General features: G+C 36.4%; 1 pseudogene; it reads right to left on the bottom strand.

Annotated features, from left to right (window-relative positions):
- Nucleotides 1–1,808: 1,808 nt before the first annotated feature.
- On the bottom strand, nucleotides 1,809–23,721 carry LOC132676451 (thioredoxin-related transmembrane protein 1 pseudogene; annotated as a pseudogene).
- Nucleotides 23,722–26,456: the final 2,735 nt, after the last annotated feature.

The raw sequence follows: 26,456 nt of genomic DNA, 5'->3' as shown, positions 1-26,456 counted from the left end.
TTGTGTTACCGTATGTCTTTTGATTGGAGCATTTAGTCCACTGACATTTTAGAGTAAGTACTGAAAGATATGAATGTATTGCCATTATGTTCCCTGTAGAGTTGGAGTTTCTGGTGTTGTTCTCTGGTCCTTTCTAGTCTTTGTTGCTTTTGGTATTTTTTTTTTATTTATTCCATCTTTTCTCCCCTCAGAGTATTCCCCTTAAAATTTCTTGCAGGGTTGGTTTAGTGGTCACGAACTCTAATTTTTGTTTTGGAAAATTTTATCTCTCCTTCTATTTTGAATGACAGTCTTACTGGATGAAGATTTCTTGGCTGCATATTTTTTCTGATTCTGTGTATTGAATATATTCTGCCACTCCTTTCTGGCTTGCCAATTTTCTGTGGATAGGTCTGCAGCAAATCTGATCTGTCTTCCCTTATAAGTTAAGGACTTTTTTCCCCTTACTGATTTCATGATTCTTTCCTTGCTTGAGTATTTTGTGAATTTGACTACGATATGCTTTGTTGATGGTCGATTTCTGTTGAATCTAATGGAGGTTCTCTGTGCTTCCTGGATTTTGATGTCTGTGTCTCTCCCCAGGTTAAGAGAATTTTCCACTTGATTTACTCACATAAAACTTTTATCCCCTTTTCTCTCTCTTCAACTTCTGGGAACCCTATGATTCAGATGTTATTCCTTTATAATGAGTCACTGTGTTCTCTAATTCTTATATCGTACTGTTTTGCCTTAGTTTCCCTTTTTTTCTGCTTCATTACTCTCCATATGTTTGTCCTCTATATCACTGATTTGCTGCTCTATTTCATCCCTCTTTGCCACTGTGGCATCCATTCATATTGCTGCTCAGTTATAGCATTTTTAATTTCATCCTGACTAGATTTTACTTCTTTTATCTCTGCAGAGAGGGATTCTATGCTTTTTTGAACCACAGTTAGTATTCTTATTATTGTGATTCTAAATTCTGGTTCAGACAACTTGCTTATATGTGTGTTAAGTCCCTGGTTGTCATTTCTTTCTGTTCTTTCTTTTGAGGTGAATTCCTTCATTTTGCCATTTTGAAGGAAGAAAAAGCGTTAATAAAAAAAATAAAAATTACAAAATTAAAAACAACACCAAAAAAATCAAATAAAGGGTGCTAACTCCTAGGTGTGGTTTGGTCTGGTTGTTGAAAGAAGCTGTATAGAATAGAAAAAAAAAAAAAAGGGAAGGAAACAAAGGGAAAAAAAATAGGAAAAAAAGAAAAAAAAAAGGAAAGCATCAAAAATTTCAAAAAAATGAAAAAATTAAAGAGAATAAAATGAAATAATGAAAGTATAATAGAAATTTGAAAATTTACACAAAGTATAAATATAATAGAAAAAAGAAAGATCTTTTTTATAAAAACGGAAAACAAAATTTTTTCTTTCTGTATTCAAGAATAAGAAAAGAAAAAGAAAAAAAAATTGAATGGATGGACCAGTGAACAGAATGAAATAAGATTGAAATTACATCCAGCTTCCCCTAGAAGTCAAACTATGAAGCCCTTTATAGTCTACAAACTAATCAGGGAGAGAGATTTGTGCTCTTGCAGAGCATGGTGGCCCAGTTGAGTGGGATTTAGTGTAGCCACCACATTCTCCACTAGATGGCGCTACTTAACTTGCTGGGGTGGATCACTGTGGTGCGTGTAGGCGTGTATGCGCATGCGTGGGAGGCGTCAAAATGGTGTCACACAGCTACCCATCTCTGGTATCAGTACTCTGTGCCCTTGCTGACTTGCAATCAAGCCCACCCCTCCTGTGTCTCTGGCTTCCGTCTCCTCCCCGCTTCTACACTGTGACCAAGTTGTTCAGCCTGCCAGGCGGCACGGGCCTCCCGAGTTTTATCTCAGTCAGGCGGCCGCGTCTCCAAACCCCTCCCTTCTGAGCACCCTGCAGCTTTGACCCGCTCAGAGCCTCTGGTGAAAGGTCTCTCGAGTAATGGCTGGGTGCCGGCCCACCCCCTGGAACGTTGGCAGGACTGTGTTGCTGTAGATGCTCAGAGACTGCGGCCGGGTGCCAGCCCACCCCAGAGAAAGTTCGCGCAATCGTGTAGCAGCTGTGGTTCAGGGATTATGGTAAATCACAACACCCACCTGGCACCAGGCTTCAGTGAACTGTTAACGTCTTTTTTCCAACACCAGCGAATGTGGCTGTTCTCTGCACAGGACCGGACATCCTCCAGCCTGAAGATCCCTCTGCTCTTGCTGTCTGCTCCTGGGCTTTTGCCCTTCCCACCAGAGCACCACCAGGTATTGAGCTGTGGAGTTTCAGGCTCTTCACTCCCCTGTTTATAGTGTACTCATGGAATTTAAGCCCTCTCCTTTCTCCTTTCTCCCTTTTTTTCCAGTCCCTTGCAGTTCCTTTCTCTCTCTCTTTTTTGTTCAGTCTACTCTTTGTCTTTCTTTCTCTCCAGCTGCTTTCAGGATGGGATGGGTAGGGGGAGCGGGGAGAAGAGATTGCTTTTCCTGTACTCCCCACCCACCCCCGCCTCTCCATCCTCTTTCTGCAAGCAATAAGTTCCCTCCCTATTCTAGGTAGCTTCTCTCCCCCAGTTCACCTCTCTGTGCCTCGTACCTACCTGCCAAGTTCTGTGGTTCAAGTTGTGCAGATTGTTGTGTTTATCCTCAAACCAGTTTTCTAGATGTGCAAGATGGTTTGGAGTTGCTCTAGCTGCATTTCAGGGCCGAGGGAAGCAAAAAAAAAAAAAAAAAAATTCCATGCTGCTCCACCATCTTGGCCCCTCTCTCAACTTTTCTTTTTAATGTTGGAAACTTACAAGTGCTTGTTGACATGATAGAATCTACTGAATCTTATACTTGTTTTTCTCTTTTTAAGTTTTACTTATTGATCCATTTTTGTGAAAATAATGCATCTAGATATTTCAAAATTCAAAACTTCCAGACGAATATACATGGAAAATTCTCCTTGTACCATTTTCCCTCATTTATTCAAGTCCTAACCCCAGAAGAAGCCAATATTGTCAGTTTCTGTGTAAATTTCTATATTTTACATATATGCAAGAAAATTCCCACTTGTTTTCTCTTTAAAAGGCATTGTTCATCCATTTACACCTATCAGCTTTGCAGATTATGTTGTTTCTAACAGTGGGGGGAAAATGTATAATTTAGGAATGCTTGGTGTTTGGAGCCAGACTGCCTGGATTTGAATCCAAGCTCACTATCTTGGAAAAGTTACTGAATTTCTTTTTGCCTTAGTTGTCTGCCCAAGTTCATACCAGTAAAGTATTAGAACAGAACATATGATATACTAAGTGTTCAATAATATTTAATGTTTTCTTTGCTTAGAAAGTGACATATTGTTAGAGCAGAAAGGAATCTTCATCATGTTCTTTGTTAAGTTACATGCCAGTGACCCAGGTTGGGGAGCCTGCAGTCAGCAGGTTAGATAACATCTTACCAAGTAAAATGAGCCTTTATAAAATTGAGGGGAAGGTAGCCACAAGTTAACTCATAATTCTGCTAACGCATTTGAAAGACAGAAGCATTAGAGATTTCTTCTATTTCTAGGCCGTAACTCTGTAATAACGTAAGTGGAGAAAAAGTGAACAAAAATATTAAAAATTATCTCAACAAATAGTCCAACCTCATGATTCAACAATACTCCCTAATTGCATCATTATTTTTCAGAATCTCTTTTGCTTTTAATTCATCTTAACCTTAGTTTAAAATAATTGTAATATATTTCGTATCATTTAAATGTGCTTTTGAGGCTTTATGCCTCCTACCTAAGCGAAAAAGTATTTAAGAAAAAGATGATGTAGGGGTGCCTGGGTGGCTCAGTCAGTTGAGCATCTGACTCTTGATTTCAGCTCAGGTCATGATCTCACGGTTTTGGATAGAGCCCCGTATCCAGCCTTGTGCTGACAGTGTGAATGAAGCCTGCTTGGGATTCTGTCTCACTCCATCTCTGCCCCTCCCCAACTCCCTCCCTCCCTCTCTCTCTCTCTCTCAAAATAAACTTAAAAAAATTAAAAAGAAAAAGATGATGTTTTTCTATACCTATTCTTGTAGCTAAAGTCAAGAAAAACATTGCACCTTTGTATTACAGCATAGTTAAGCCTGTAAAACACTTAAGTCTAGACAAGGAAATAATCAGACTCAGTAGAAATGTTTATTTACCTAGAGGCATTGAGAATTTCATTGAACTTATGCATGATTAGAAACCTTTGGGAGACTGAATTTTTATTGTTTTTCCTTTAGATTTTAACCCACCATCCTTTTATCCATCATCTTTTGCACAAGAATACCAGCCTCTCTGCAAAATCAAATCATTTGCTATACATTCTATGTGTGTGCCATTCAGTGAATCCCATTGTCAATAAATTGTTTTTCCTAAGGGGTTTCTGATATATATATATATATATATATATATATATATATATATATATATGTATATATTTCGTTTTTTTGTAGTTTCATAACAATATTACTTTCATAGCACATAGATATTGAGAATTGGGAGAACTAGCTTCAAGATAAGAAAATGCCATCCTCAGTCTAGTGACTAATGTGTTTGTCTATTCACCTCATAAAATAATACTTCAACCCAGTTTGAATTGTGTATTTCTCAGGGCTATTATGCTGCCATGCTCGAGTGTTACTTACATAAAATGCTATTAAAGAATGACATTATAACAAACACATTAAGACTGTTTATTCTATGTCAGGTTACCTCTGACAAAGAACAAAACCCAAGAACAAAAGCATGGTGAAGCCTATTCCTTAAGAGTTTCTCTGAATTATTTATATAAAAATGTCATTCAAGCATTTTATGACTCCAAAAACAATGATTTCTGCATGGCAGAATGGATATATGATAAAATTTTTATGAAACTAAAAGCCATTACTATTGTTTCTCTGGATATTTTTCTTTTTTTTAATTTTTTAAAAATGTTTTATTTATTTTTGAGACAGAGAGAGACAGAGAATGAGCAGGGGAGGGACAGAGAGAGAGGGAGACACAGAATCTGAAGCAGGCTCCAGGCTCCCAGCTGTCAGCACAGAGCCTGACGCGGGGCTCGAACTCATAAACCATGAGATCGTGACCTGAGCCAAAGTCGGATGCTTAACCGACTGATCCACCCAGGCACCCCTCTCTGGATATTTTTCAATATACATGTGATCCTTGGCTCATGAAGGGGGTACAATGACATAAAAGGAATTTCCTGTTTTGTCTTTCAAAATGTTATTTCTACATTTCTATATAGGAAAAAGGAGTTGAAGCTTTCTGTTTTCTTTTTTCTTTTACTTACTTGTGCTTTCATGTTAGATATGGGAGGTTGTAATACTCTTTCTTTCTCTGCTACATCATGGCTTTCCAGAGAAGCTGGACCTTCAAAGTATCTTCTTTTGAGTTGATGTGATTTGGCATTTGTAAATCATGGTATGATGGTTGAAGTCAACTTGACTCCTGAATAGAAAAGAAGCTGTGGGAAACACAACCTGAGGAAGTGCTAGTTAAGCCATATCAGCTTGGGACAATCAGTAAAGTCCCAGTGATGTTTTTATTTATGTATGTGTATATATTTGTTATATCATGAATTATGCACACATAAATTCACAAAACAGCTGTATTCTATTTATTTATTATTTCAAAATAAGTCTCAATTTCTGCTCCAAGTTTCTAATCCAGCTCCTTCACTTATAAATGATATAACCTGGGAACATTGCATCCCCCTGGATGAACTGTTGCTTTCTCTAAGATTGGAATTATAACAGTATCACATATAGTAGTGGTGAGAATTAAGTTAATACACATGGAATTCTTGTAGTGCCTGACACATAGTGAAGACCCAGTAAGTACATGCTATTATTTTTCCACTAGGAGACCATAACTATTTCAAATACTTGGGCATTTGTTCCTCTTTTATCTCAGATTGCATCAAGGTAGTTCAATTGGTATTTGATGTAATTTATCTATATTGGCATGCATGGCAACATAATTTTTTTTAATTAAACTTTGCTGTCAGTGCAGAGGTATCCCCTGGGTTGTCCCTTGTTGCCCGTGCAAAGTCCTTTCAGAGCAGGTAAACTTTCCACTACATCCAAAAATGCTTAGAAGAATAAAGATAATTATTTCTGCTATTTTTGCATCATTCTGGGAGACAAGCCAAGAGCCCCTCTTACCTAAAATTACTGGGGAGTGTGTGTGTGTGTGTGTGTGTGTGTGTGTGTGTGTGTGTGTGTGTGTGTTTTCTTGGCCCCTCCCAGATCTTATACATCCTCAAGACACAAACCCAGAAGTAAGATAGAAATATAGGACCCAAAACCCCTATTGTACTCACCACCCTTTACTTTTCATTGTTACAGTCTCTGATGGCAAGAATTATTCATTAAATATCTCCCATGAGATTAAGCAGTGGCTTTCACACCCTGGCACTAAAGTACCCTCTAAGATATTTTTGAAAAGCTATGTAGCCCCTAACACATTTCTAAGTTAACATCTCCTTTTTTTATTCTGTTTAAGTACTTGCAAAAGATATAATTTCTGGTATGGCATAATTATGAAATTTTAAAATAAAGCAGGTGTTTTTGTTTTTAATTTTTTTTAATCTTTATTTTTGAGAGAGAATGAGTGTGTGAGCAGGGGAGGAGCAGAAAGAGAAGGAGACACAAAATCCGAAGCAGGCTCCAGGCCCTATGCACAGAGCCCAGTGCAGGGCTCAAACTCACGAACCATGAGATTATGACCAGAGCTGAAGTCAGACGCTCAATCCACTCAGCTACCCAGGCACCCCTATTTGTTTTTGTTTTTGCTCCATGGTTTATCTAGAGGTATGTTGATACAGTTCCAAATGCTTAGGGACCTTTTTTCAGATATCTTATTATCAAGTATCTATTAATTTCTGATTAAATACCATTGTGGTCAGATGATATAAACGGAATGGTTTCAAGCCTTCGATATTTATTAGGACATCTTTTGTAACCAGTCTATAGTCTATGCTAATAAATGCTCCACGTCTGTCTGTTAGGTGTATTATTCATTGTCAACTAGATCATATTGGTCAATAATGTTTTTCACATCAATTATATTTTTATTTTCACTTTTTGGGGTTTGTTTTGTCAACTCCTGAAAGAATATTGTTAAATTCCAACTATGCCTTATGTCTGTTTATTTCCCTTTTATATCTACCAATATTTCCCTAGTGTATATAGAAGCATTCAAAGTGCATACACATTTAATACTGTTATTGTTCTCAATGAACTTGATCCTTTCAACGTTCTAAAAGTTTTTTTTTTTTTTTTTGTACTAGTTTTTCCAAGTCTACTTAGTGTAATGCTATATCATCACAGCATGGTACAGATCTTTCTTGACTTACAAAGGGGCTATGTCCTGATAAATCCATCGTAAGTTGAATATATCCTAAATCAAAAATGCTTTTAATATACCTAACCTACCAAATATCATAGCTTAGCCTGGCCTAACTTAAACATGTTCAAAATACCTTAACCTATGGCTAGGAAAAATCATCTAACACAAGGCCTGTTTTATAATGAAGTGTTGAATATCTTGTGTAACTTATTGAAAACTTTACTGAAAGTTGAAAACAGAATGGCTGTCTGCATACAGAATGACTGCAGGTGTGTGGTTTGTTTATCGTCATGATCACGTGGCTGACTGGGAGTTGCAGTTCCCTGCCTGTGAGGATCACAAGACAATATTATACCACATATTGCTAGTTCAGGAAAAGATTAAAGTTCAAAAATCACAGTGTGGTTTCTATGTACTGACTGATTTGCTTTTTCACAATCCTTTAAAGATGGCAGAGTTGAAAAACCATATGTGAAAACATCATAAGTCATTTAGCTATATTTTTGTGCTCTTTTTGATGATCTAATGATTACAGTATTTTTCTTTATGTATTCATGATATACTTTCAAATGATAGCTATTTTTAAAACATTGTAAGAATCTTGCAACTGGATAATTCAACTTACCTTCCTCTCGCTTCTTATTCTCTTGTTTTATTATATTCTATTGTTATATATGTTATAGTTCCTATAATAATTACTATTATTGCTTTCTAAAATGATAGCAGTGGAATTAAAATACAAGAATTTGGCGCCCACCATAATATTTTTAAATAATAAAGAACAAGTTCTCTTTTAACAGTCAGAAATTATATATTATTCCTATTTTTCCTTATCCATATATCTATTCTTGCCCTACAAAATTTTATCCTGTATAAGCTTTATATCTTAAAGACTTGGATTACTCTCTTAAACAGTTTTGCAACAAAATATGTATATTTGTTTAATTCCCATTTTAAAATATCCCGTGGCCATAAGGCTCTAAATGTTAATATTTTTAGATTAAGTTAAAATTATAAATTGCTATAATTTGGCCAAAGACCACAAATAAATTCAAAATTCTGAGTCACTAAACATAAAAAGTAAAATCTTAAATGAAAACACATGTAGTGATATAAATGGAATGGAAATTCTTCTTCTTCTTTTTTTTTTTTTTTTTCATTAGTTAAGGTACCTGTGTACAAATCTTACTTGAGGGAATGAAACAAGGTTTAACCAAAATCTTACTCCTAAGTTTTGTTTTTAGATATGACAGCCTGAACAAATTGTACTTACATAATTTAATGGAGCTAGAAGAAGTTTCATTATAGTGCTGCTATTCAAATATTTAGATATCTTTTGAAGAATGTCTCACATCATTATTGTCAGAATCTGTTTATTTGTAATTCGAGTATAGCTGATGCACGACATTACATTAGTTTCAGGTGTACAACATAGTGATGCAAGTTCTATGTACATTATACTCACAACATGTATGGCTTCCATCTGTCAGTATACAATGCTCTTACAATACCATTGACTGTATTCCCTATGCTGTGCCCTTCATTCCAGTGACTTACTTATTCCACAACTGGAAACCTAACTCTCCCACTCCCCTGCACCCATTTTGCCTGTTGCCCTCACCACCTCCCCCCTGGAACCATCAGTTTGTTCTTTATATTTATAGATCTGATTCTCCTTTTTTGTTTTTTGTTTTTCCTGTTTGGTTTATTAATTTGTTTTGTTATTTTAGGGTCAAAATTCATTTTAATTAATAAGCTAACAATTTGATTATGTTCTCTTACAGTCTTATTTAAACAAATTTTTTGAAACCATCATTCTTCTCAATACTTGTCCCAATACTTAGAGCCCTGCCTTTGATGGATTTTCTGCTTCAGTGGGGCCATCTCCATGGTTTTTCCAGAATAATACTTTGTAATACAGACTTCCAGAAGCTGCTTGCTTACTGAGTGGCCTTGGGAAAGTTACTTAACCTCTCTGTATCTCTTGTGCTCCTTATCTGAAAAAATGAGGAAAATAATATTACTTACCTCATAGGGTTGTTATATATATATATATATATATATATATATATACACACACACATATTATATATATACATATTATGTATATACATACATATGCATGTACATATTATGTATATATATACATGTTATATACATATACATATATATATATGTATACATGTATATATATGTGTGTGTTTATATGTGTGTGTGTGTGTGTGTAGTGTTTACAACAGTCCTGCCGCATGATTAGGATATTATTAGTTCAGTTAATGCTCTTCTTACATGCTGTTATAAAAACCCTCTGTTTCATTCAAAATTTCCAGTGACAGTTTATCTTTACTATTGCTCTAATTTCCATTATCCCTGCTCCCCTGCCCTGTCCAGCAGGCAATCTGACAATCATTATTAACTTATGCCCCTTGTCGATCTTCATTTTTAACCCTAAACTTTTATTTTTCCAAATCAGGAAAAGGCTCTTGACCCATTCCTTCCTCAAGTTGAATTCCTTCACCATTTACCTGGTAACCTTGGATTTACTGTGAGAAGCCGGCTTTCCTGGAGCTTAGATTTATTCATCCTGGATGTTAGCTGTCATCTACAGTGTTACAAACTTGACCTTTTTCATAAGACTCCTTGCTATCCCCTTTTTACAGCCTCCTGTCAATTCTACCCTGGCAACCCTCCAGGCATAGTAAATCTTGTCTGAATTCACAGTGGGAGAGAAAACTGTGCTAGGCCACTCATAGCATCAACTGTTACGGCACCATCAGAACTACCATTATTATCCTCTTAAAAACAGCCATCTATTGAGCATTTTCTGTGAACATTGGTATACAAAGGTATGCACTATATCTAACTATCTGCTTCTTTCACAGGAAGGAAGTAGATGGTATTAATATGTTTTGCAAATGACAAAACTGAGAGTCTTATGCATTTACATACTTGCCCTGAGTGAAAAAACTTTCCAAAGGCCCAAAAGCATAAAATGCAAAGACTCTAGCTCTAGGCTTTAAGCATATTCCATATTTCATTATCCAGAGTTTCACTAAGGAATATCCATGAGAAAAATATTAATATACAGTAATATGATTTATAGGTCTCTAGGTAACCTCTTACTCAAACCATAGAGTCTGAATACCTAGATTTGACTTTCTAGCTTACTATTGCCTTGTTTTGCAGGTCTGAGGTTATCATGGTAACAACAGTCTCATGGGACTATCAAGGTTGAGATAATTCATGTAACGTACTTGGAATTTACATAATGTAAAGTGAATATCAAATAAATATTGGCAGTTTTATTACTATGCCTCTGATACTGGAAATACCATTTATTAATTCTCTCAACAATTATTTATTGCGCACTTAGTATGCGCCAGGCAGTATTTTAGGTATTAAGGTTATGGCAGGGAATATATCACTATCTCTCCTTTTGTGAAATCTACTTTCTAGAGAGAAAGACAAGAAACAAGCAAATAATTATGTAATAGCTTAAGTTGAGATTAGTGCTATGAAGAAAATTAAATAAAGGTAAAGGAGTCGTGGAAAGATCAGGGGGGAAAGAGCATTCCAGACAGAGAATCAAGCCAGGACAAGACTCTAAACTGAAGAAAATTTTGCTGGATTTGAGGGAAAGAAAAGAAGACCTGTGTGGCTGAATCTAAGTAAAAGAGGAAAATCCACATGTGAAATGAGATCCAAAAGGTAGAGAAACCAAGTCACTGTGTCCTGATGACGAGGGTGAGAAATTTAGACATGACTCTAAGGCTTACAAAAGCTACTGGAGGCCAGTGATGTCAGATGACTGATTTACATTCAATACAAAATATTTCTAGCTGTATTTCAAAGGACTTTGAGAGCAATAATGCAAACAAAGAAAACAGAAAGACCAACTAGGAGTCCAAGACATTTTTGAAAGCACATAACTCTGATAGATTTAAGTATTGACTCTCATTCACATGGAGGTACAAACAACTAGTAGTAGATCCCTCCTGGAGTGTAGTTTTGAAACAGGGAAGTAAGGGTTGATATGAGACAGTATTTATCCCCTGTGGTTGAGGAAGAATTGCTGGCTCGGTGTGCCCTAGAAGGGCAAAAGGAACACCAACAGAGGTCAAGAGGTAGCTTGAAGAAAGCCCTAACAGTGGTCCTGAAGCTAGAATATGCATAAACTGTCAGAATCAGGGATTTATTACCTAGTAATGTCCAGAGAAGCAAATGGCTTTGGTTTCAATATTGGGAAACAAAACAGTCATGGATAAAAATCTAAGGGTCGTTAAAGACAATGTTGTGTGGATGCTTTAAGACAGGCTAGGCTCACGTGGACAGTGACTGTAAATAACTGAGGATGCAAACGGCCATTATGGATAAGAGTCCACAATAAATAACCTTCCTGAAGATACGATGCAACATGATTAAGAGACCAAATATTTGCAAAGGCCAGCTGTTTTAATGGCCCCGTTACTTAATCCTGATTTTATTTACTGTGGAATGATGCACTTTCATCTTGCATTTAGAAATAAGCTGTCTACGTCAATGGGGACAGCTTAGGGAGTGGAGCATGTGGTGAAATATCATTTTTTAGAAGGGTGAAATGGCCATGCAGTTTATGTAGGAACTCATATCTTTAATTAGGTCACTGGGGTCAGCACTGAAACAGTGATTCCCTGACTATTCCTACTCCTCACAGTAGACTCCCACACCCTAGATTACTGCTTTCCTCTGTCCTGTGAAAAAGGGAAACAAAGTGTTTCTAGAAAGATGGTCTCTGTACTGAATGCCTTGAGATAGTTTCATCAGAAGCTGGCATTGAGGTTTTGAAAATCGAGTTAAACCCAGGTTTCTTCTTAGCAACAGAATAATTATGGACACTTGTGAATAAAAATATTTATGGAAGATAAATTTGAGGAATAGGAGAAGGAATAAAAGACCGATTCACTTCTTTACCTCTCCTTAAAGAGCATTACCCTGCACCACCCACCACTACCAAAACCATTAGCTTAAGGTCAAGAAAAAAATATTTATAGCCAGAAAACAGCAAGGGGAATGCTTAATGTGTTCTGAGATTATTAGCACCGGTTTTTCTTCAATTCATTAGGAGAAATCATAAAAGTATTTTTTTCAGGCTTCCTTGAAATCCTGTCATTTAGAAGAAAAGGATAGCTTTGTGAAGCCTTCTACTTCCCCAGGTTAGTTTATCCTTTCTTGCTGTTCCCACAAGACTTGTTCATACTATTATAATATTCACCCTGTTTATTACATTTAACCTCTTATTTTTGTGTCTTGACAGCTATTTTATTCCTAGTGTCTAGGGCATTGTCGACCATATAATAGGTGCTTACTAAAAATATGGGGCCTTCCCTTTTTAATAGTATATAGTAAATCCTTTTAAACTCTAATATCTAATGAACAGGAAATCATTAATACTATATACTGTGATACAGATTTCAGAGCATGAACAGTTGTTAGTTTGAAAGTTCATAAACTTTTCATTATGGTAACTAGAACACTAACACTTATCAACAAACAAGTAACAATCTACCATGTACTTCCATATAGGAAATGAATAAGACCATCGCAATTCTCCAAGAGAAAGTGAAAACGAATATAAAATATTTGTTCATAGAAGATGACACTTAAATAACTGTCTATTACAAGGGCAACAAGAGAACATGAATAAAATATGTGCTTTGCTCTATTAGTGTTCTATTCACTACATGAGTCCTATTGAAATAGGCTTATCTGTCTCCCACCACAGTACCTATCTGGTAGGCATTGCGATATGAATTTTATAGATGGAAAATTAAGCTCAGGCCTTCCACAGCTCACAAGTTGCTGAGCTAGGATGGAAAACCACACTTACTTTTTGTCCTGTACCTCCAAGGTAGTAACAGTTGAGAGAGTGAGGACATCACTGTAGTAATCAGGAAAGGTTTCATGTTCAGAGGGTCTTACAATGGCCTGTGCAGTATTAAATTTATATAGGTTAATGAGGAAGAAGGATATTGCTGTGGGTTTAGAGGTGGGAAATGTCTAATAAATACACAAAAGAAGATCCACTGGTTGATTCTGAGAGTTGACGTTATGAAGAGCAAAGATTAAGTTCGATGTATGTGCAAGCAAATGGCGTACATAATGAAATAAATGTGATCTGCTATTCATTTTTGAGAAGGATATACTTAAGAAGGGAGAAATAACAGGGAAATGTTTACCATGATGGATGGATGAATGTCCTGGCTGTTCCTCTAAGGAAATCAAAGTGAGACGGAGGAACTAAAGTTAAAGTGGTGGAAGAATAATGAGCACTTATGTGTTCTCAGTAACTCAGTGGGCACACCGAGCACTAGGTTTTAATTACACATATGTGTGAAAGCAGAGAATGCCTGTGATACTTACATTTGGGTTAATTGAATAATTACTAATGGATTGGAATATTGCCAACTTTGTGCTTTAGGTTTTTATAAAAGAATTAATAATGATGATGATGATGAAGACAATATAGCTCACATTAATGAATGCTATTTCTAATTACCAGGCATTGTTGCATATGTGCATTATCTTGCTTAATTATCATTTTCACACCTAGGAACTACATACTCTTATTATTTACCTTTCTACAGATGATGAAACCAAAGCATAATCATATTAAGAAATTTAACGTTAATCAGAGAGTTAGTAAGTAGAATATTCTAAACTATGATGCCCTTATTACATTATGATTAGTTGCCCATAGGTGTCCAATGAGACCCAAGTGATTTTTAATGTGGGGATAAGACTTTTTTTTAGTTTTATTTACTTATTTTGAGGGAGAAAGAGAGAACACAAGCAAGGAAGCAATAGAGAGTGAGGGAAAGAGAGAAAAATCCCAAGCAGGCTCTGAAGTGTCAGCACCAGACCCCAGTGCGGGGCTTGAACTCACAAACCGTGAGATCATGACCCTGAGCCTAAATCAAGAGTCGGATGCTTAACTGATTGAGCCACCCAGGCACCCCAGGAGATAAGTTTTGATAGAAATATTAATTTCTATAAATGAGAACTTGTAACTTTGTCATCTTTTTAATAGACATTTGTCTCTGCAGATAATATGATTGCATCATATCAGAATTTTTCATAACTTCCAATTATGCCAAAAACAACTCTAATGTCTCAGAACATCACTTTTATCACAAGAAAAATCAGTGATAAGATCAGGTTAAAACACCACCCATGTGTAGAATTATTCACAATAGGCACACTTTAGTTGGGAAAAACTTTCTGACGAATTTAGCAAACATAGGGCTTAAGAATCCAAAAAATCTAGGGCAATGGATACACATTGTCAGGACACACTGAAACAGCTAGAGATGAAGAACAAAGTGTTTTTAGTTAAAAGGCTCTTACAACTCAGAATACTCTGCAGTGAAAAGTGTGAGGACAGGTGAGAAAGCCAGGGCTCTTATAAGAGCTCTTACAGAACCATTATACAGATTACAAAATTGAGACCCATAAAGAAGTCAACACATTTTATAATTTGGCCAGTTCTATTTCTCGATGCATTGCTTTCCCTATATACATAAGTGACATAGAGGTATGGTTAAATAGTGCAGAAAAGTGAACACAAAACCAAAAAATTATTCTTTTGGCTGCCAGCATAAAATAAGTGAGAGCCTGAGTTCCTGAGATTCCAATTTATTGCCTGGCTGCTGTTCAACTGCACTAACTAGACCAGATTTTTTTGGTCAGTCTCATTTGGCTTTGCTCAGCTACACATGGCCTTGGTGTAAAGCAGGGCCAAAATGAAACAAGAATATGTTTTTCCTTAATCCACATTTTCTGCTTGGTGAATAAATGAAGAGCTTTACCCTCAGGGTCACAATGACAATTTTATCCAATTTTCTCAGCAGTAGTTGATCATTATCTTGTCAGCATCATTGTTTTTGTTTTTGTTTTTAAACTGGCGCTGGGAGTCAGACAACCAACCACAGGTATAGGGGATAGAAAAATGATCCAAAAAAAAAAATCATTAAAAAACCCAAGTTTGTCCTCTGCTTCGCCTCTCTTTTGTAGACAAGCCAGCATACTATGGCCTGACAATTGATGGATATACCTCTGACCTAACCCAACATCATCTTACCCCCCTTGCAAGCGACCTTCTTTTCCCCATGTCCCCCATCATTCTATCTCCTCTATTCCAGTGCTTCTCAAGATTTAACGTGTATATAAATCACCTCCAAACCTTGTTAAAAAGGAGATTTTCATTCAGTAAGCCTAGGATGGATATGGAAATTCTGTATTCTTTTTTCTTTTTTTTTAAATATTTATTTATTTAGAGCAAGTGCGTGAGTAAGGGATAGGCAGTGAAGGTGGGAGAGAGAGTCCTAAGTAGGCTCCACCCCACCAGCGTGGAGCCCGAAGCGGGGCTTGATCTCCCCAACCCTGAAATCATGACCTGTGCTGAAATCATGAGTCGGACGCTCAACTGGCTGAGCCACCCAGGTGCCCTGGAGATTGTGTATTTCTAAAAAGCTTGCAGAAAATGCCCATGCTGCTGGTCTGCAGGCCATATTTTGACTGGCAAGACTCTATTTTACTTTTATAATTGATGGTTGAGAGGATGAAGGTAGATTTTGGAGGGAGAAAAGAATTCATTTATTTCTCCTTTCTTCCCATTCTTCACAGAAAAAACGTTCCTTTTCTTTGCACACTACTAGAAACAATCATGATCACCTGCGATTATTAAGAAGCACAGACAGTATTTCCTGAATTATAGGTACTCTAAGGAAATTTCTAAGATTAAAGTAATTTCATCTAAAGTCGTAAAACAGTTGTGAAGCAGCCTTCCAGATTTCAGGTTTTGGAAGAAAGGTGAGCAACAGCAACCTGAGTGAGGCAACAGGTAGTGAGGTCTGTTTATTAACAGTTTGGTCTAGACGAGGAAGCAGAGAACAGAGAGGTCATGGAACTTGCAGTGGGAACTAAGGAAGTAGAGTTGTATAAGAATTTTACTTCAGATAATTTAAGTTTATAGACCACTAAACAAAGAATCAGTGATTGGGAAGAAGAAATGTTGAAAACAAAAGTGGTTTTACTGTAAGTCAGATAACTGAATGTATGGAATATATATAGAAGGCTGCTGGGTAAAATAATTTTATTTTAAATTATTTTTAAATGTTTAATTTAGGAGAGAGAGAGGATGGAGGGAGGCATGGGGAAGGGCAGAGAGAGTGGGAGAGAGAGGATCCCAAGCAGGCTCCACCTTGTCAGCCCTGAGCCCAACATGGGCTCAGTCTCACAAACAGTGAGATCATGACCTGAGTCGAAATCAAGAGTTGGATACTTAACCGACTGAGCCACCCAGGTGCTCCAGTAAAATAATTTTAAAATTAAAGAAAAAAAAGTATATATTAATCTTTTCTAAGCTGGGTATCTTACTGAACTGTAGACACACACACACTCTTAATACCTCATCATTTTAATTTTTTTTTTAACATTTATTTTTGAGACAGAGAGAGACAGAGCATGAACGGGGGAGGATCAGAGAGAGGGAGCCACAGAATCTGAAACAGGCTCCAGGCTCTGAGCTGTCAGCACAGAGCCCGACGGGGGGCTCGAACTCACGGACCGTGAGATCATGACCTGAGCTGAAGTTGGCCGCTTAACCGACTGAGCCACCCAGGCGCCCCATTATACCTCATCATTTTAAAAGGCTTCTTGAGACTGTTGTGACCTGGCTGTTATCACAGAGGATAGCAGGAAATGTTACAAAATGTTCTCTAATGTTAAGGGCAAGGGTATGATCTGAAGAGTGTGTTTGATAATATACCTGATAATTCTGTTACACCAGTATATGCAGATGTCATTATTTTACAATGGCAAAGAACAGTTTTGAATGAGGTATTCTCTTCCATATTCTGCACCTCATTAGCCACCACAGGACACCCACAAGTGGAAAAGGAGGTTCATGATATTGTTTAGAAGTAGGATTATTTGCCTTGCTGTCATCATTGAGCTATACTTACAAATATATAGATTTACTCATTTAACATCTGCTTCTCCCATATGGTTACTCAGAAGTACAGGCTTAGATCTTTCTTGAGATAAGCAACTAAAATATTTTCTTAACTAATGGATGGATAATGATGCTATCAATTTTGTCACTTCTGCAAATTCATCTTTGGACACTGTATTCAGATTACCCTCAAATGTGCATTTAAGTATCAGATACCACCTAAATGTCAGAGAGAGAAAAACTAGACTAATCTTGACAGTCTGGAAGAGCAATGTTGTCAAAGGTCATCAACAAGTCTGACAGAACAGTCCTCATTAACAGTGTCTGTCAGCACCTCCATTTGGAAGTAATTTGGATATTTGCAGTGACCCCATCAGTTCTGATTGGCTGGGCAGTGACCTTGACCAGGGTGAAACCTGTTCAGTGTAGCTCATACAATGCACTGTAGGTGGAATTCAGGATGACAGATGGCAGTGGGGTCAGTAAAGAGGAACTTGTCCGTCACTGCTATTGAAGACGAAGCCACTCAACAGCATAGTTCAACCGGCACAGGAGCTGTGTGTGCATGTGCCACAAGAGAATTGTTCAAGTTCTTTATTTTTAAAGAAATTCTAGTCTCATAATCTCAGAATTCATGAGATTGATGAATAAGTGGAAAGAAAAGCATAGCGGTTGGAGTTTAGCAGTAAACTACGCATTTCAAAACTTGTCTTTGAGTCAATAGCCAAGGCTTAAAAAGTCATGCTGCCTATATCTTTATTGTAGATAAATTCCTAATCAAAAACTGGTTCCTGTAATATTTTTCTTCATTCTTGCTAAAAAACTGAGTTACCAAGAGTAATTACTTGGCTCTTCTGGCAGATACAACCCTTCCTTTTACCTCCCTCATATATCACAGAATCAATATGAAATATAACTATGATAATACAATATATTATATATTCTAAGTGCTAGACTATAAAAACAATTATATCTTCCGGAAATAATCAGCCTTTGATAGAATAATCTGGATCTGATTTTTGTAGTTACAGCAGCACTTCTTTATAGATAAAAAATTAGGAATGGATCGGATATTGAATGTCATGTATAACACAGCATTTCGATTCTGTGCTCTGAGTCTGTCATTCAGAAAACACAAGGCATACTGATGGGCTAAGGACCTAATGGAAATGCATATATGTCAACTAGAATAAAATGATGAATCAAAAAGAAAATGCCATAACTTTCAATTACTCATGGGATTTTTAACAATCTAGAAAACCTTTTTGAATTCAAGACCTTTCTTCCCCATTCGCTGCTCAGCAGTTTCTCCCAAATCTTTTATCGTTGATTTCCTCCTTGTAATATTTTGTACCAAATGGCCAGTCATTCCCAACCAAAGATGAATAAAAAATGACAAATGGATTTATTTCATAGAAAAATACATTAATAAAACTAGAAACAGATGATGTAGTTAAGTTGATTTACTGCCTTGTGGATTAGTCAGTGTCCACATCTAGCATTTATTTGTTTGTTTGAGGTATAATAGACATACAACATTATATTATTGCCAGAGCTACAATACAATGATTTGATATTTGTACACATTGTAAATGAGCACTCCAATAAGTTTAATTTTTCCCTGTTACTGTATAAAGTTACATATTATGCAAAATAATATTGACTATAGTCACCATATTGTACATTATATACTCATGATTATTTCTTTCATGGCTGCAAGTTTATACCTCTTGATCATTTTCTTCAATTTCACCTCCCCCAAACTCCATCCCCTCTGGCAACCACCCGACAATATATTCCATTGTGTATATACTATATCTTCTTTATTTATCCATCAATGGATACTTATTTTCATATCTTATCTATTATGAATTATTATGAATAATTCCACAGTGAACATACAGGTGTATGTATTGTTTCAAATTGGTGTTTTTATTTTCTTTGGACAAATACCCAGACATGAAATTGCTGTATCATATCAAAGTTCTATTTTTAGTTTCAAAGAGTCTTTATACTGTTTTCCACTATAGCTTTAAATTCCCAAATTTACATTCCCAAAACAGGACACAAGTGTTCCCTTTTCTTCACATTCTCTCCAACACTTGTTATTTCTGATCTTTCTTGTAATAGTCATTTTTTGTTGTTGTTGTTGATATTCAGCTGTATTTTAGTGTAATATATCTTGGCTATTAAACATTTATTTGTTAGTATATATCACACCGTATTATATCAAATCATATATATTGGGTATATGGGAGTAGGTTGCCTTTTTATTTTGTTGATTTTTCTTTCGCTGTGCACAAGCTTTTTAGTTTGATATAATCTCATTTGTTTATTTTTGCTTTTGCTACCATTATGTTCAGAGTCAGATTCAAAAACATATCTCCAAGAGCAATGTCAGGGAGCTTACCACCTCTGTTTTCTTCGAGTAGTTTTATGGTTTCAGGTATTATGTTCAAGTTTTCATACTATTTTGAGTTAATTTTTAAGTATGGCGTGAGATAGTGATTCAGTTTCATTCTTTTGCATGAAGCTGTCCGGTTTTTCCAGCATAGTTTATTGAAGAGACTGTCCTTTCCCCCCTGTATATTCTTGCCTCCTTTGCCATAAATTAATTGGCCATATACATGCAGGTCTATTTCTGGGCTATCTATTCTGTTCCATTGATATGTGTGTTTGTTTTTACACTAGTACCATACTGTTTTGATTATGATAGCTTTTAATATAGTTTTAAATTAGGAGCCATGATGCCTCCAGCTTTGTTCTTGTTTCTCAAAATTGCTTTGGCTATTAAGGATCTTTTGCAGTTCCACACAAATTTTAGGATCGTTTGCTTTATTTCTGTGAAAAAATGCCATTGGGATTTTGATAGGGATGCAGTGAATCTGTAGATTGCTTTGGGTACTGTGGACATTTTAACAGTATTAATTCTTCCAATCCATGAGCGTGGAATTGTTTTCCATTTATTTGTGTCTCCTTTATTTTCTTTCATGAATGTCTTCATTTTCAGTGTATAGTTCTTTCACCTCTTTGGTTAAATTTATTCCTAAGTATTTTATCATTTTAATGCAGTTGTAAATGTGATTATTTTCTTAATTTCTCTTTCTGCTAGTTTGTTATTGGTGTATAGAAATACAACAGATTTCTGTATATTGATTTTGTATCCTGCAACTTTACTGAATTTATTGATTATTTTAACAGTTTTTTTGGTGGACCCCCAAACTGTTTTTCTTTATGTAATATCATGTCATCTGGAAATAGTGTTCTTGCCTAATTGATCTGTCTAGGACTTCCAATACTATGTTCAATATAAGTGGTGAGAGTGGACATTTTTGTCTTATTCCTCCTCTTAGAGGAAACACTTTCAGCTTTTCAACATTAAGTCTGATTTTATTTTTTTTTATTTTATTTTTTTTAAATTTTTTTTAACGTTTATTTATTTTTGAGACAGAGAGAGAGCATGAACGGGGGAGGGTCAGAGAGAGAGAGGGAGACACAGAATCCGAGACAGGCTCCAGGCTCCGAGGTGTCAGCACAGAGCCGGACGTGGGTCTCGAACTCACGGACCGCGAGATCGTGACCTGAGCCGAAGTCGGCTGCTCAACCGACTGAGCCACCCAGGCGCCCGAAGTCTGATTTTAGATGTGAGCTTTTCATATGACCTTTATTAGATTGAGGTACATTTCTTTTATATCCACTTTTTGAAAGTTTAGATCATAAATGGGTGTTGAATTTTGTCATATGCTTTTTCTGTATCCATTGAGATGATCTTATGATATTTATCCTTCATTTTATTAATTTAGTGTTTCACATGGATTGATTTGTGGATGTTAACCATCCTTAAGTCCCTGACCTTTACCATTCTTTCTCTTTCTTCTACTAAATTTGGGCTTTCTTTTTCTTTTTCTACTTCCTTGACTTGTAATGTTAGGTTGTTTATTAGTGATATTTTTTGTTTCTTGATGTGAACTTCCCATTTAAAACTTTTTTTGATGCACCCCATAAGTTTTGGTATGTTTTATTTCCATTTTAATTTGTCTCACGTATTTTTTTTTCTTGATTTCTTCATTGACACATTGACTTTTCAGAAGCATGTTGTTTGGTCTGCATATATGTATGAATTTTCCAGTTTTTACTTGTTTTTTTTTTCTTCTTCCTGAGTAGAATGCTTTCATTTATATGAAATTAAGCTTCTGTGAATTTTCTTAAAAAATTTTTTTTAACGTTTATTTATTTTTGAGACAGAGAGAGACAAAGCATGAATGGGGGAGGGTCAGAGAGAGGGAGACACAGAATCTGAAACAGGCTCCAGGGTCTGAGCTGTCAGCACAGAGCCCGACGCGGGGCTCGAACTCACGGACCGCGAGATCATGACCTGGGCCGAAGTCGGCCACTTAACCGACTGAGCCACCCAGGCGCCCCAAGCTTCTGTGAATTTTCAAAATGTAAAAGTATCAAAGGTTTTACACTACATCAAATGAGAATCAGTAATGTTCACCTTCATATCAAAAAAAAAAAAAATCAAGTAGAGGTTCAACAATCATTATATAAAATCTGAAATGAGTGACCCAAATTTTAAATTATCAGTAGATAGCTCTTCAATTTTAAGGGTCCCTCAGTATACTTTGGTTTGAAACAACAAAAAAGGACTATTTATTAAAGCATGAAAAATATTTCCAGAAAAGTGTCCAATTTGGAAAATGAAAACCGTAACCCTTGGTAAGTAGGAAAAATACAAATCATACACTGAACAGAGGGGAACAAAAAAGGCAACTGACCTTTATAGGAATCAAGACAACACCATGGACTTATATAAAATCTTCCCAAATCAGCAACATACCCTGTATTATCATGTTTAGAGCACTGTAATTAAAGCAAGATAGTTTTTTTATTAGTTGCATAATCTAAAAAAAATGAGGAAATTTTGAGCTATACCTCTAAAAGGACCAGAGTTGTCATTGAAATACACATTTTTTAAATGTAGGCCTCACACCCAGCATGGAGCCCAGTGAGGGACTTGAACTCATGACCCTGAGAGTAAGACTTGAGCTGAGATGGAGTCTGACACTTAACCAACTGAGCCACCCAGGCGCTCCTGAAATAAACATTTCTTGAGAAATTGGGCAAAGTTCTCATTTATGGGAAATACGTTTTTTTTTCCACAAAGTGAAACTGAGAAAAATTGTATCAAATGAGAAATCTTTTTATCCAAAGCAATCTCTTTAAATAGCTCAATAATGCAATACTTGAGAAATGTAATTTTTCAACTCAGACTTGAAACAAATTATTCAATAAACATAATCGAATCTTAGTGCTTGGCACCAGAGTTTTCAAAAATTGAACAATTGTTTAAACCATCATACTGTTGTTCTTAAATCCCATTTTAAATTTTTTTATGTAGTGCTACTTTTTATTTTCTGAAGATAGTTTGTTCAGTCTAAGACAATCTAGACTGAACCCTGCAATGTACAAGCATGACTCAGTTCACTTCAAACCAAATGGTCAGTCTTTTGTTTTTATCAAAATCATATTATAATATTCATAACAATTAACCAGGATTTATCTGTGAACAAGGAAGGACCCACAGGACATTGTCTGTGGCATTCTGTGGAAAGTCTGTTTGTTCCTTCTTTCGGCTTCCTCTTCTGAAACATTTTCATGAGCTTCTTGTTACTCTACTTTTTTCAAAGGTTGAGAAGATTCTGATAATAATTATTTTGGGGGGGAAGGGTATGGCTTGATCTGTATCTTTTTGAAGGAAGAAGGCAGTGCAGCACAAATATCATACAGAGTCCCAATGATAGTCCTGAAAGCAGAGCTGCTAAAAGCAAAAACTGTACATTATCCCCAAACCCATAATCAAAGGTCTTCAATAAAATAGTTACAGCAAGTCCTGATCCATGAAGATAGCTGAAAGAGTGCTGACATACTATTCATCAGAACAGAATCTGGGCCAAACCATGATGAAATGGGTTCAGTAGTTTTCCACTCTTTCTCCTTTATAGTTTATGAAGTCCTTCTTATTCCTTGAGCCCTGATAGCACCTAAATTCACCATCTTAACAATAGTAGATGGAAGGAAGGGCAGTTATGATAAACCATCCACTCAGTCCTGGCTGCTCTATGACATCCCCTTTTGCAACATTAACCTCAAGATGTTCTCCCCATTAAGCAAAACTTCTCCATTCTGGTTGTAGATTCTGACAAGAAAGACACCATGGAGCATAAAATTCTATCATCCATTCTCCTTCCAGCAACTCTCTCCTGTTCTTGCCATGATGTTGGGCATGTCACTCTACTGCACATGGGTCCAGGGAACCCCACAAAACAACAGCAGGAGCCCTGCTACAGGAACCATGAGACTCCTGGAGGGTGTCATGTCTGGTGTTTGCCCCCCCCCCCGCCACATCTCCGTTTTTACTCGTAATTGACTTCTAATTTTATACCACTGTGGTTAGAAAAGATGCTTGATATAATTTCAGTCTTCTTAAATTTATGACGATTTGTTTTGTGGCCTAACATATATTTATTCTGGAGAATGTTCTGTGTGCACTTGAGAAGAATGTGTGTTAGGTTGCTTTTGGATGGAATGTTCCATATATATCTGTTAAGTCTATCTGGTCTAACATGTTGTTTAAGGTCGATGTTTCCTTATTGATTTTTCTTTTCTTTCTTTCTTTTTTTTTCCTTATAGATTTTTCTGCCTGGATGATCTATCTATTAAGGCAAGTGGGGCATTAAAGCCCCTACTATTATTGTATTGCTGTCTATATCTCCATTTAGGTCTGTTAATATTGGCTTTATATTTTTAGATGTTCTTATATTGGGTACATAATTATTTACAGATATTATATCCACTTCTTGGATTGACCCCTTTATCATTATATAATCCTTTTTTTTTTTGACTCTTATTACTGTCTTTGTCTTGAATTCTATTTTTTCTGATATAAGTATAGCCACCCCAGCTTCCTTTTGGTTTTCATTTGTATGGGGTATCTTTTCCATATCTTCACTTTGAGTGTGTATGTATCTTTACTTCTGAGGTGAGTCTCTTGTATTTTTTTTTTATTCAATAAAGACTTTGTCTTTTGATTGAAGAAGTAATCCATTAATGTTTAAAATAATTATAGATAGGCATGTACTTATTGCCATTTTGTTCATTATTTTCTGGTTGTTTTATGGTTTCTCCCTCTTCCTTTCTTTTTCTCTTGCTATCTTCCCTTGGAGTTGATAAATTTCTTTAGTGTTCTGTTTAGATTCCATTCTCATTACCTCTTGTGTATCTACTATAGGTTTTTGCTTTGTGGTTATGTGGCTTACATGTATCTGTTGCCTAGATGTAGACCAATCTATTTTAAGTTGATAGTAAATTAAGTTTGAACACACTCTAAAATTCCACATTTTCCTGCCCCTTTCCCATGTTTTCTGTTCTTAATGTCACATTTTGCATCCTTTTATTTTGTGTATGCCTTAATTGCTGTAATTATACTTATTTTTACTGCTTTTGTTTCTTAACCTTCATGCTAGCTTTGTAAGTGATTAGTCTACTACCTTCACTATAGATTTATCTTTACTAGTGAGATTTTGCTTTCTTATATTTTCTTGTTATTAATTAGTACCCCTTCTTTTCAGCCTAAAAAAAGCTATTTCTTTTAAAAGTCAACATGTTAAAAATGTTTTTAGGTTTTTTTTTTGTTTTGGTAATGTTTATTTATTTATTTAATGTTTATTTATTTTTGAGACAGAGAGAGACAGAGCATGAACAGGGGAGGGTCAGAGAGAGAGGGAGACACAGAATCTGAAACAGGCTCCGGGCTCCGAGCTGTCAGCACAGAGCCTGATGCGGGGCTTGAACCCACGGACCATGAGATCATGACCTGGGCTGAAGTCGGACGCTCAACTGACTGAGCCACCCAGGCGCCCCTTTGTTTATTTATTTTTGAGAGAGAGAGAGATAGAGCGAGAATGAGCAGGGGAGGGGCATAGAGAGAGGGGGACATAGAGGATCCAAAGCAGGCTCTGTGCTGACAGCAGAGAGCCTGATGTGGTGCTCAATCTCACTGAGCCGTGTGATCGTGACCTGAGCCAAAGCCAGATGCTTAGTTGAGCCACTCAGGTGCCCCCAAAATCAACATTTCTTTTAAAGCTGATTTAGTGGTGGTGAATGCCTTTAGCTTTTACTTGTGTGGAACACACTATTTATCCTTCAATTTTTTTTTTTTTATTTAAAATTTTTTTTTAACGTTTATTTATTTTCGAGACACAGAGAGACAGAGCATGAATGGGGGAGGGTCAGAGAGAGAGGAAGACACAGAATCCGAAACAGGCTTCAGGCTCTGAGCTGTCAGCATGGAGCCCAATGCGGGGCTTGAACTCACAAACTGTGATATCATGACCTGAGCCAAAGTTGGAGGCTCAACTGACTGAGCCACCCAGGCGCCCCGTATCCTTCAATTTTGAATGTTAACTAACTGCCAGGTATTCTTGGTTGGAAGGTTTTTGCTTTCAATACTTTGTATATATCATGCCACTCCCTTCTGGCCTATAATGTTTCTTTAAAAAAAGTGCTGATTGTCTTATCGAGGTTATTAGTTTGTAACAAGTTGTTTTCCTCTTGCTAGCCTTAAGATTCTCTCTCTTCTCTCCCACTGTATCTTGATGTGGCCTTTTTATCTTTTGTTGTGGAGGATCCCTTTAGCTAGTTTTCAGGTCTGTTTCAGAGAGAAGTGTTTTATATGTAGCTGTAGATTTGGTGTGTCCATGGAAGGAGGTGAGTTCAGGATCTTCCTATGCTGTCATCTTGAGCTGCCCTCCCCATATCTGGCATTTAGAATGCCTCACACATATTTAGAACAAAGTGAGAATCCTTAATAAGAACCCACTGAACTCTGCTTACTAATTACACACCAACATTCTTCTCTATTCTAGTTTGAAAAGGAGCTTGCTGCAAGGCAAAATATTACCCTGGACATCCAGACCACAACTTATGGACATTTATGGTTCAGTTATCAATTTAATTTTTTCATTTGGTCATTTTATACATGACAGATGACGTCATCCAAATGGCTTTTAGGATAATGCTTCATTTTCACTGAAACACTTTGCCTAACTGAA

Source organism: Panthera onca, chromosome A2 (assembly GCF_046562875.1).
Source record: "Panthera onca isolate mPanOnc1 chromosome A2, mPanOnc1 haplotype 2, whole genome shotgun sequence".
NCBI lineage: Eukaryota > Metazoa > Chordata > Mammalia > Carnivora > Felidae > Panthera > Panthera onca.
The sequence above is the reverse complement of the archived record's forward strand: the minus strand, read 5'-3'. Positions and strand labels throughout refer to the sequence as shown.